Genomic DNA, 12,016 nt, shown 5'->3' with positions numbered 1-12,016 from the left:
GAGATTGGCCTGTAATTTTCAACTAGGCTTGGGTCTCCCTTTTTGAAGATGGGGATGACTGTGGCTTGTGACCATAGGTTAGGCAAGGAGCTGGTTCTGAAAGATTTTTCAAAGATTATGCTTAGAGGTTTGGCTATGACAGTGGATAGCTTTCTTAAAAAGTAGGCACATATTCCATCCGGTCCAATAGATAGAGATGGTTTTAGATTGCGTAGTGCTTTTTCAACATTGTCTTCTGTGAAATCGATATGTATTGGATCATTGTTGTTATCTGTGGTACGGCTAGGAAATACTGGGCATGATCCATTGCTGTTTACAAATACTGAGCCGAAGAATGTGTTAAAGATGTTGGCTTTAATGGTGTCGTCGTTGCAGTCTTTACCATCAGGTCCTATCAAGGGAGGGATGGACCTTGAGTCTTTTAGTTTGTTGTTTACAAAATTGTAAAAAGCACAGGTGGAATTGGTGCTTAGAAGGTTTTCCTCTTGTTTAATGTGATAATTGGTGCATTCGGTCTTTATCTGGTGGCATAAATTTTTGTATCGGTTTTTGAAATTGGCAACGTGACCAGATTTGTTTTTCCGCCAGAGTGATCTCTTTTTGGATTGAAGTTTCCTTATTGATATGGGTAATCTGCTTTTTTGTTTTGTTTTGGGAGTTGTTGTTGGTACATATAGTTTGATGACTCTTTTGACTTCAAGTAAAAATATGTTGTAATGGTCTTCAACAGTATTGCATCCAGTGAATCGAGATTGCCAATCAAGGGATGAGAGATCATTGTGTATAAGATCATAGTTGCCTTTTTTGAAGTTACAATTGGGGATTACATCATTGTGGTGATTTTTGTGTGGACGTATGTTGAGACAAAAGTCAATCATATTGTGGTCACTACTGAAAAGGGTTCTTTAGTTTGTATTCCGTAAATTAAATTCAAACTATTGCAGAAGATGAAATCGAGGCAGTTGTTTAGTCTAGTGTTGTTGGTTACTAGTTGTTCCAGTCCCAGATTTGTAATAGCATTGTAGAAGGTTGTGTGTATGATTTCAGTTGTACAATCATTTAGGGTCCAGTCAATATGAGGTAGATTGAAATCACCAAGAAAGATAAAAGGGTATGGGCAGAATGCAGCCCATGTTAGTAATGTATTTAGCTTGTTTACATGTTCGATGTCATAATCAGGTGCTCTGTAACATAGTAAGAATCGAATTGTGATATTTAAGGATAGTTCACAGATGATGGTCTCAGGAAGAGCAAGCTCCTGGGTAACTTGGATATTTTTTAGATGTAAGGATTTTTTATAGAAGATAGCAACACCACCTCCTCGACGATTTTCACGATCTGATCGGTAAACATGATAGTCTCTTACTGTGGTAATGGAGTCGGTGAGAGATGCATTGAGCCATGTTTCACAGACAAATATAATGTCGAAGTTAACCCTATTTAGGAGGATGAGAAATTCAGGTATTTTAATCACGAGGCTTCTTGCATTGAGTAGTTTGCATTTAAGGCCGGCAGTAGTTGGAATTGAGGTAGTTGGGGCGTGCGTGCCTAGTCTTGGGTGATGGTGGATCGGTTGAGGTAGGGTTGTGGTTGAGGGTAAAAGCTGAGTATTGGGTTGCGTGGCTTACTTTTGATACAGTCAGCATGGTAGTCAATGTACAGGTCCTTCTCTTCATTGTCTAGACGGTTTTTGAGTTCAATGCGGAGTACACGGGAGCGGGCACGTTGCTGTATGGTTAGGTCAGGGCGGCAATGGAGGTTCTTATGGTTGGTGTTGGTTTTGGCGAGTGAGTTTATAGTATAAATGAATTTACATTTGCTTGATTTATTTTTGCAAATGACTCTGCACAGGCGTGGGGCCACAGAGCCGTCACTGTTATTGAGCTCTCGGCCAATGCGTGAAATGTCAAGTATTTCATCAGCGGAGATGGTTGATGCTTGATAATCCCTGATGATGTTTCGGACAGTTGTGATGTCATCATTGTTATTGGTGACCTCTAGACCAAATAAGATGGCGTTTGGACGTTTCTCGTTCACGCTCAACAGCTTCTCTGATGAGGATTGGGATATCAATATTTGTCTGGGTTGTGTTTATTTGTGGATTGGGTTTTGGATTGGGTTGTGGTTGTTGGGTAGAGATGTGGTTTGTAGCTATTGGAAGTTCAGGTTTTTGCGTTGTTTTTTTTTTTCAAGGTTGGATATTCTTTCTTTTACGGCGTCCAGGGATGCTACTATGGTTTCAATGGTATCAATTCTTTCCAACAGATCCAGTTTGGGTTTGCATGGTTTGCAGAGATATGGAAACTCATTGGATGATTCCAGGTATTGAATAAATTGCTTGGTTAATCCCAAGCAGTCATGATGAGTGTATTTCTTACACAGAGAACATTTGATGGAGTTTTCATTATCCTTTAGATTTTTGTAGCATTTAAGGCATGTGCAGGAGTCTTGTGTATCATTGGTGGGAATTATGTTCTCTGTAGGTAGTGCTTTGGCATAGGATTTTTTTCTTGGCATGATAGGTTTGTTAAGATGGTACATTGATTAAATTAATTAATGGAACAATATCACACCAATCAATCAATTGCAGTAATCTCTCTAGTCAGATAATATTTCTGGGCAACAATCAGCCTAATCAATTAAATATTCTAAACACTAATCAATTAATTACACTAATCATACACAATTAAATGGAAAGGACAAAAAAGAAGATCTAGATGGATGTTAAATAATACTATTTTAAATGAAAAAGACTTCACACAGTGGATGGAGAAAGAATTGGCCTTTTTCTTTAGAGAAAACAAAAAAGAAGATACATCAATTCAGAATGTATGGGATACAATGAAGGCATATGTTAGAGGCTTGATAATAGACTATACAAGGAAAAGGAATACTATGAAAAGGCTAGCCTCTAAGGCCCTAGAGGACGAGCATAAAAGACTTGAAAAAGAGCTACAGAAAATGCCACAGAAAAAGGACATCAAGCTAAAAATGGATATAATTAAACACAAAATGGGTCAAATAGAAAAAGAAGAATTAGCACAGAAAATTAGAGGTGCTAAACAGAACTACTTTGAAGATGCAAACAAACCAGGTAGATGGTTAGCATACAAATTGAGAAAGGAGAAAGAATCAAGGAAAATATTACAATTAATAGATGACCAAGGCCAAGTTTGCAATGGTAGCAAAAAGAGAAGAAGGAAATCATTCGAGATTTCTATGGGAAATTATATATGCAAGATAATATTGATGAAGAAAAAGTTAAGCAGTACTTACAGAATGCTAATTTACCTCAGATACCTAAAGAGACTGAAAAAATGTTAGAAAGCAACATAACAATGATGGAGTTAACTGAAGCACTCAAGAAGCAAAATAATGGAAAGGCACCAGGCCCAGATGGACTTCTGGCAGAATTTTATAAAACATTACAAGAATTGTTGAATCTTCCATTGCTAGAAGTTATGAATGAAGTTATGTTAAAGAAGAAGATACCTAAATCATGGTCAGAAGCCTATATTACACTTATTCCTAAAGAGGAGGCCGATCCATTACAAATTAAGAACTATAGACCCATTTCTTTACTAAATGCAGATTACAAAATCTTTGCTTCAATATTGGCAGAAAGACTAAAAAACTATTTAAATAATTGTATCCATCCTGATCAAAATGGATTTCTGCCAAAGAGACAAATTAAAGACAATATGAGAGTAATCTTGGACACCTTGGAATACTATGAGGCACATCCTGAAAAACAAATGGCTCTGATATTTCTAGATGCACAGAAGGCATTTGATAATGTGAATTGGCGATTCATGTTATTACTGTTGGAACAGATGGGTTTTGCTAGAAAATTCATCCAAGCAATAGAAGCTATATACTATAAGCAAACGGCAAAGGTAATGATAGAGGGAGAGTTGACAGACTCGATTAATATAAGAAAAGGAACAAGACAAGGGTGCCCACTATCACCTTTGTTGTTTGTGTTAACTTTGGAAGTGTTAAACAGAAATATTAGAGATGAAAAGAATATAAAAGGGATGAAAATTTAAAAGGAAGAATTTAAGTTGCAAGCATTTGCGGATGATCTGGTTTTCATTTTAGAAGACCCTTTAGAAACAGCATCAAAATTGATAGAAAAGATAGAGACATATGGAAAGGTGGCTGGTTTGAAAAAAAATAAAGATAAGACAAAGATTTTGACAAAGAATATGATATTAAGACAAAAGGAAGAACTGGCAGACCTATTGAAAATTTAAGTCACAAATAAGATCAAGTACTTGGGGATATATTTGACAGCAAGATGTAGTACATTAAAAGTGAATAGTTATATTAAACTTAAACAGCGGATAGCACTAGATTTGGTGAAATGGGAAAACTTACAACTCTCACTAATAGGGAGAATCTCAACAATCAAGATGAATATATTACCCAGAATTTTATATTTGTTTCAAACAATTCCAATTAGGCTTGGAAAATACTATTTTGAAGATTTAAATAAAATTGTGTTGAAATATATATGGCAAGGTAAGAAAGCGAGAATAAAGTTAAAATTTTTGCAAGATGCTAGAATTAGAGGAGGATTTGGTTTGCCTAATTAGGAATTGTACTACCAAGCTACAAATCTGATGTGGGTTAAGGAATGGATAACACTATGAAATGCTAGATTGTTGACATTAGAAGGACATGATTTTTTGTTGGGGTGGCATGCTTTTTTATGGTACAAAGGAACTAAAACACAGGGGTATTTTAGAAGACATTATATACGGGAGTCTCTGTGGTTAAACTGGGAGAAGATTAAAAACTAAATTAACATTGTTGGTCTCTTATAAAGAGAATATATAAAAAATGTTTTACCGCTGACACCTCCCATCAGCCAGAATAACCAAAATGTTTCCAATATGATACCCAAACATTGGAGATGCAATCATAACCAGAGAACATACTTTCATATGTGGTGGACGTGCCATCATGCACAGAGATACTGGCAAAAAATCAGATCATGGTTAGGGGAAATAATGAAACAGAGAGTGAAATTTAAACCAGAAATCTTTTATTAGGAATATTGGAACCTAACATGTACAGAAAATACCAATATTTGATGCTCCATATCATAATGGCAGCCAGAATTCCCCCCCCCCCCCAAATTGGAAGCAGTCTACAACGACCCCAGAAGTCAATGCACAGAGATGGATAGATTAACAAAATTATTGAAGGATAAAGAAGAAGGAGAATATTATAAAATATGGGATGTTTGGTATGAATGGATAAGAATAAGATGCAAAGGCATCAAATGATCTATGTAATACTATAAAACTCTAAAACAATAAGGTTTTTGTGTAAATAAATGTAAATAAAAATGTATAGATGTATAAAATGCCTAGAATGATGAAGAATCAAGTACAGAGAGGCATAACATGTTAATAGAAGATATTTACAATGTAAACACTGCTATAGTAACATTGTAAAGTGTGAAAATTTGTTTTTAAATGTTAAAACATTGAATAAATAAAATTTATTAAAAAAAGAAATAAGCAATTAAATAAATAAGGAATATATAATTTAGAAAGTTAGAGGTATATACATAAGAACAAATGGGAGTATAGAATACGCACTGAAATAACAATTGAAAAGTAAGCACTGTCAAAATGGATTGTAATATACACAATTTCATTTTAAATATTTGTATTGTATTTTGTATTTTAAAGTTTTACATTTTCAATAAAGCTTTTTCGAAAAAAAAATTCATTACTATAAAATTTTGGAATGATTGTGGATTTATTTCATATTTTAAAAAATTCTTTGCTTAAAGAAACATCCTTTATAACTTGTCTCATTCTCTGTCACTACATCTCTATATTTCAGCTTCATTCTTTTCTAAAAGGTATTACATTCAATAACAGTGTTGGTGAAAATATCTCCCTTCATAAAAATGGAGAAATCATTGGTGGATTTGATATTATCAACTGGATCACATTCCCAAACCAGTCCTTTCTTAGGGCCAAAGTCAGAATGGTAGATCCCACAGTTCCACCAAACAAGTTCTTCAATATTTCCATAGATTCCATCATGTGGCCAGCAGGCTTTAATAATGTTAGTTATTTGAATCTAGATTGATCAGCCTTCATTTATGTAGCATAAAATATATTTCCCTATGAAATTATCATAAAATCATTTTTAAATAACCTAGGTACAAATATCCTAGAGAAGGGAAAAATATCTGTAAGAATGCTTACTTTTCTAGTAGCTGGTTTACAATCTTGCACTTTTTATTTTGTTATCCTGTTAATTATGGACAATCAATTTGCTGATTTTGATGTAAAAGATGCAGTTTGGTGTACTAGTTTTCATCAATCTAGTGACATCAAAATTAACAAATTGAGAAAATTTATTTAATCAGTATAAAAATAGCTTTTAGATAGTGGAGATGATGGTTATAGAAAAGCCGCCATTACCAACCATGATAGATATTAAATGAATTTGTTTCAGAAAAAAATACATCTCACATTGATATCCTCACATTACTTTTGCTTATCAATATATATTTTATTCTGTTAATTCTACAGTAACAGTATCTGTCCAAGCACTTCCTTTCCCTCTGCATCTAAAAATATTCTTCTTCATTTATTGATAGGCATTACCTCTATCATTATGTAATGATCCTTGTGGAGCAGGATACAGCAAAGCCAAAAAAGAAGGGCAATCCGTTTGGCGGTTTCTTGTGTATTGGCCAAAACATTTGTTGTGGTTCTAGCATTCATGGCCATCAAACCTGGATCCAAATTGAGGAATTGGGTGGGTAGAAAAATAATCAATTACATTATTCTTCCCTGCTCCCTTGTTCAATTAATTTTTTGTGCTGCGTAGCTGATAATGTCACCACCCAGATTTTGATGCACACTCAATTTCTGAAGAACTCATCCTAGACTGTAATGAGGACTCGGTCATGTTCTGCTGTATTTTGGGCTTTATGAGTTTTCTTGCTCTGCTTAGCTTCTCTGCTGCTTTTCTAGCTAGGAAGTTACCTGACCCTTTCAATGAGGCTAAATTCATCAGCTTCAGCATGTTGATCTTCTGCAGTGTTTGGTTGTGCTTTATCCCAACCTATCTAAGCACAAGGAGAAAATATGTATTGGCTATGGGGATCTTCTCCATGATCTCCTCCAGTGCTGGATGATTGGCGTGCATCTTTTTTCCCAAGTGTTTTATCATTCTGATGAGACCTGAATTGAACAATAAACATCATCCCATGAGAAGATAGTTTTGAACCTTTGTCTGTTTGCCTGTGGTTTTGTATATATACCCATACATTTTGATGGTTCTTGGAAGTATTTCTGTTGGGAGAATTTTTGTTTGGTAGAACAGTGGAGATCAGGAGAGGGACCCTACTTTTGCTCCTCTTATATCCTATTTTGGCCAGGTCATTCATTCATTCATTCATTCATTCATTCATTCATTCACTGTGTGTTTGTGTGTCTGTGTGACCATATAAAACTATGTTTCATTGCATATAAAACCATGTTCCAAACTATGTACTTTGGAATCTAGAATCTATTTTATCTCATACTGTTATCCCCTCAATTACAAGTAGCTTGGGGGCTGCCCAGTCTACTGGCCTCAGCTGTGAGCTTGCAGCTGGCTTTAGCAAACTACAATGGAAGATCGGGTTCACCTTCCCCAAATGTTGGGGAAATTTTGATTGTACTGTCACAGGATTGAATATTTTTACTTTGGGGAATGGACCCACAAATTTTGGATCCAATTTCCTGAAGGCCAATTTTAGTTTTAGATATTTGGTAGACAGGTAAGCCTTGTTTCCCACTTGGAATTGCAATTGGAGAGATTGACATTTTTCTGTCTGTCTTTTATATGTTTTTGCTGCTTCCCTCAATGTGCGCTTGGTGTTTCCCATGGCCTCTTTAAGAGATTCCATCCATCCATTTAATACATGGATGAGGGGGGTGTTTCCCTGGGTAATTTGCGCATGGGAACAAATTACATTCTGGATGTGATTTGGAAAGGTCACAGTTCTGTACTGCTATGTACTACAATATTGCATGCCACATCTCTAAACAGCAGAAGTTCTGCCCAATCGGACTGTTGATAATTCACATAGCACTTCAAATATTGTTCTGTCATGGCATTAGCTCATTTTACCATGCCATTCGTGCTCAGAAGAAATATTGAGCCCCTGCAGAACTTTGACATGATTTGGACCTTCCTGTCTTATATAATTCTGCAGTGGACCATGCAGTCTATAAATATGCTTAATAAACAGTCTAGCCAGCTTCTTTGCTGATGGGAGCCCTAGGCAGGCAATCAAATGGGCTTGTTTGAAAAGAAATCTTTCACGGTCCTCAAAGTGGCTCCAGAGCTCCTAAAGAAATTATCAACATTTTCTAGGTCAGGAGCCTCTTCATCATGAAGCTGGGTCACCCATTCCCTTTTTTGCCAAAAAGTTTGTTATTTTTAACAACAAACCTAGAGAAACATAAACATATAACAACAAATAAAATCATTTTTCAATTATACAGTGTGTCATTTGGTACATATTTCTTGTGCACAATATCTATAGTCTTTTCCTCTTAGGTTTACATTCTTATTGCATTAATTAACTTCCATGTCATATTATATTATTATTACAATTCTAGCTGCAGTTAAAACATTAATAATCAGGTATGTCAATTCTCTGTTATAACCTTCAGATAAAATTCCCAATAAAAATGTCTCTGGTTTTAAGTCTATATGCTGTTTTGTCATTTTTTTCTAGCCACGTGTGTATTTTAGTCCAATATCTTTCAGCTTCCACACATGTCCACCACATAGGGTAATATAATCCAGGTATATGATGACATTTCAAACATTTGCCGATTTATTTTTGAACATTTTTGCTATTCTTACTGGGGTAGATGCCACCTGTAAAATATCTTACACAAATATGTTCCATTTTGAAAACAATTGGATACACAAATGCCTCTGTTGTTGATAACCAGACTGGTATTTTCATACAATGTTGTTTCGAATTTTCTTCCATGTTGACAATAAAGCATCTCCTAAAATACCCATGTACTTTGCTTTCCTTTTCCATAAAAATGCATGCCACCCCAATTGTAAATCATGACCTTCCAGTGTTAACAATCTAGTATTTCTCAAAATGATCTATTCTTTCATCCACATCAATGTAACTGACTGGTAGTATAATTCCCAATTGAGTAGTCCAAAACCTCCTCTCATCCTGTAGCAATTCTAATTTAATTCTTGTCTTCTTTCCCTGCCATATATATTTCAACATTATTTTGTTTAAATCCTCAAAGTATTCTTTCCCTAGATTAATTGGAATCATCTGAAACAAATATAATATCCTTGGTAGTATATTCATTTTGATTATAGATATTCTCCCTATTAGAGATAATTGTAGATTTCCCCATTTTTCCAGATCTGTTGCAATCTGTTGTTTAGTTTATAGTAATTATCTTCCTTTAGTGTTCCACATCTTGCTGTCATCTATATTCCCAAGTATTTCACTTTGTTTGTGATCTGTATATTCAATCTGTCAGTCATTTCTTTCCTTTGTTTTTCTGTCATATTCTTAACTAAAATCTTAGTTTTATCTTTATTTATTTTTAATCCTGCCACCTATCCATATTCTTCAAAATTTTCAATCAATTTAGATGCTGTTTCCAATGGTTCTTCCAATATGATGACCAGATCATCTGCAAATGTTTGTAATTTATATTCCTCCTTTTTTATTTTCATTCCCTTTATTTCCTTGTTTTTAACTAATATTTCTGTTTAATACTTTCAGAGTCAATACAAATAACAGTGGCAACAGAGGACATTCTTGTCTAGTTCCTTTTTTAATATTGATATTATCTGTCAACTCTCCATTTATCATTACTTTTGCAGATTGTTTATGATATATTAATTGCCTTAATTGCCTTAATAAATCTTTCTCCAAAACCCATCTCTTCCATTTGCAATAACATAAATTGCCAATTTACATTATCAAAGGCTTTTTGTGCATCTAAGAATACCAAGGCCATTTGCTTCTCTGGGTGTGTTTCATAGTTTTCCAATGTATTCAAGATTATCCTCATATTATCTTTTATTTGCCTTTTAGGAAGAAATCCATTTTGATCAGTATGTTTAAATAAATACATACTTTATTTATAAAATACCTTTTAAGTCTTTCTGCCATTATTGAAATGAATATTTTGTAGTCTGCATTCAGCAGGGATAAAGGTCTATAGTTTTTTATTTGTTGTAAGTCGGTATCTTCTTTTGGTATAAGAGTAATATAAGCCTCTGTCCATGAATTAGGTAATTTAGTTTTTGGCAAAACATCATTCATTACTTCAAGCATTATAGTGTTTAAAGATTCCTGCAAGGTCTTATAGAATTCTAGTGGTAGCCCATCTGGGCCTAGGTCACCCATTCCTATGCTTCTCCCTTCAGGCTGTCAGTGAGGATAGAAACAATTTCATGGTCATCTTGATATCTGTCCCCATAGCGGTCAGTGTGAGCCCATGCTCAATTTTGGAAAAAGACCAGCTTGTCCAGGCTTCCATTGAACACTGCTTAGAAGTATAGCATGGCTTCTCTACATGGTAGTGGCATAGCTGGCAGTAGCATGGCTGATGGTTGAGGTGCAACTGGTGGGCCTGGAATCCAATGGGACTGGACTTGGGCCCAGTCCTGCCCAGGGTAATATGCCCAACTGAAGGACACTTCCCTGGCTGGCAGCAACTATGGCTGGTCTTCTGAAGATGGGTGGGTTCCGATAGGAACTGAGTCTCAACCAAGTAGACAGTGGCTGGGGAGGGCTAATAGATCAGGTTACTGGTAGAGTTGATTAGTCCCTCCTGGGCAGACTCGGCTGTATCCTGGACTGCACAGTTTGCAGGTATTGCAGCACAGCACCTTTAGTAGATCGGTCTCCATGCACAAGGAATGTAAAAGTTGGCTGACCAAAGCTGCTATTGTATGACTGGTACACTGCTGCTGGCCAATGCTACTGAGGTCTGCTCAACCCTCTGGGGAAATCCCTTCAGGGTCTGGCTGTGAGCCTGGTACTTCCATTCCCCCAACTCATTTGAGTCCAAGGGTTCTGTCCAGAGGTGGCTTTCAGCAGGTTCTGACCACCTCTGGAGAACTGGTAGTGAAAATTTTGAGGAGTTTGGAGAACTGGCAAATACCACCTTTGACTAGCCCCACCCCCATTTATTCTCTGCCTCCTGAATCCCAGCTGATTGGCTGGGTCTTCTTTTGTTACCCTGCACAGGAGAATGGAGCTGGGAAGCAGGTTAGAGGGGTGGGGAGGGAATGGGATTTTGCAGTAACCTTCCCCTGCCACGCCCACTAAGCCATGCCATGCCCACCATGCCATGCCCAAGAACCAGTAGTAAATTTTTTTGAATCCCACCACTGGGTCCCATGTATATCCACTCCAAGATCATCATTCTCGCTTCCCTCATGGAGATGACCAATCTCTCCTACATCTGACCCTGAGAGCCTAGCTTAGCCTCCAGATCCTCCTCTGTTTGGTAAAACTCTTTGGAAACAAGGAATTGGAGTTGTTTCTTTGCTTGGGCCCCTAGCTGACATTCAACCTCAGCTGCAAATATGGCAGCTTGCTCAGGCATCGAAGGGAATGTCAGGGTTTTGATGATTCTCCCTCAGGCCTCACAAGTGCCTGTAGCTTATTCAGTCTCTTCCTCCATCTTCCCTGAATCTTTTTGCTTGCAATTATTGCTACTCAAAGGGCAACACACCAGTTACTGAAAGCAAAGATTCTTATATTTTTACCAAACACAAATAGGTATCTTTGAATCATTTTCTTCAATAAATACATGGATAAATATAATGTTTTTGATTAATTTGTTTAATTGGATTCTATTTCTTTAGTTTTAGGACTTGTGTAGAAAAGACATCCATGCCAGCTTGAAGGAAGTTTTCTTTACATTTGTTTTGTAACATTTAAAATAATCAAAATAATCAAGCTTATGTTTTGAAAGGTTTG

Source organism: Notechis scutatus, chromosome Z (assembly GCF_049901735.1).
Source record: "Notechis scutatus isolate UNSWTSFEM ecotype Mainland chromosome Z, rNotScu1.2, whole genome shotgun sequence".
In the NCBI taxonomy this organism is placed as follows: domain Eukaryota; kingdom Metazoa; phylum Chordata; class Lepidosauria; order Squamata; family Elapidae; genus Notechis; species Notechis scutatus.
Note: the sequence above shows the minus strand (reverse complement) of the source record.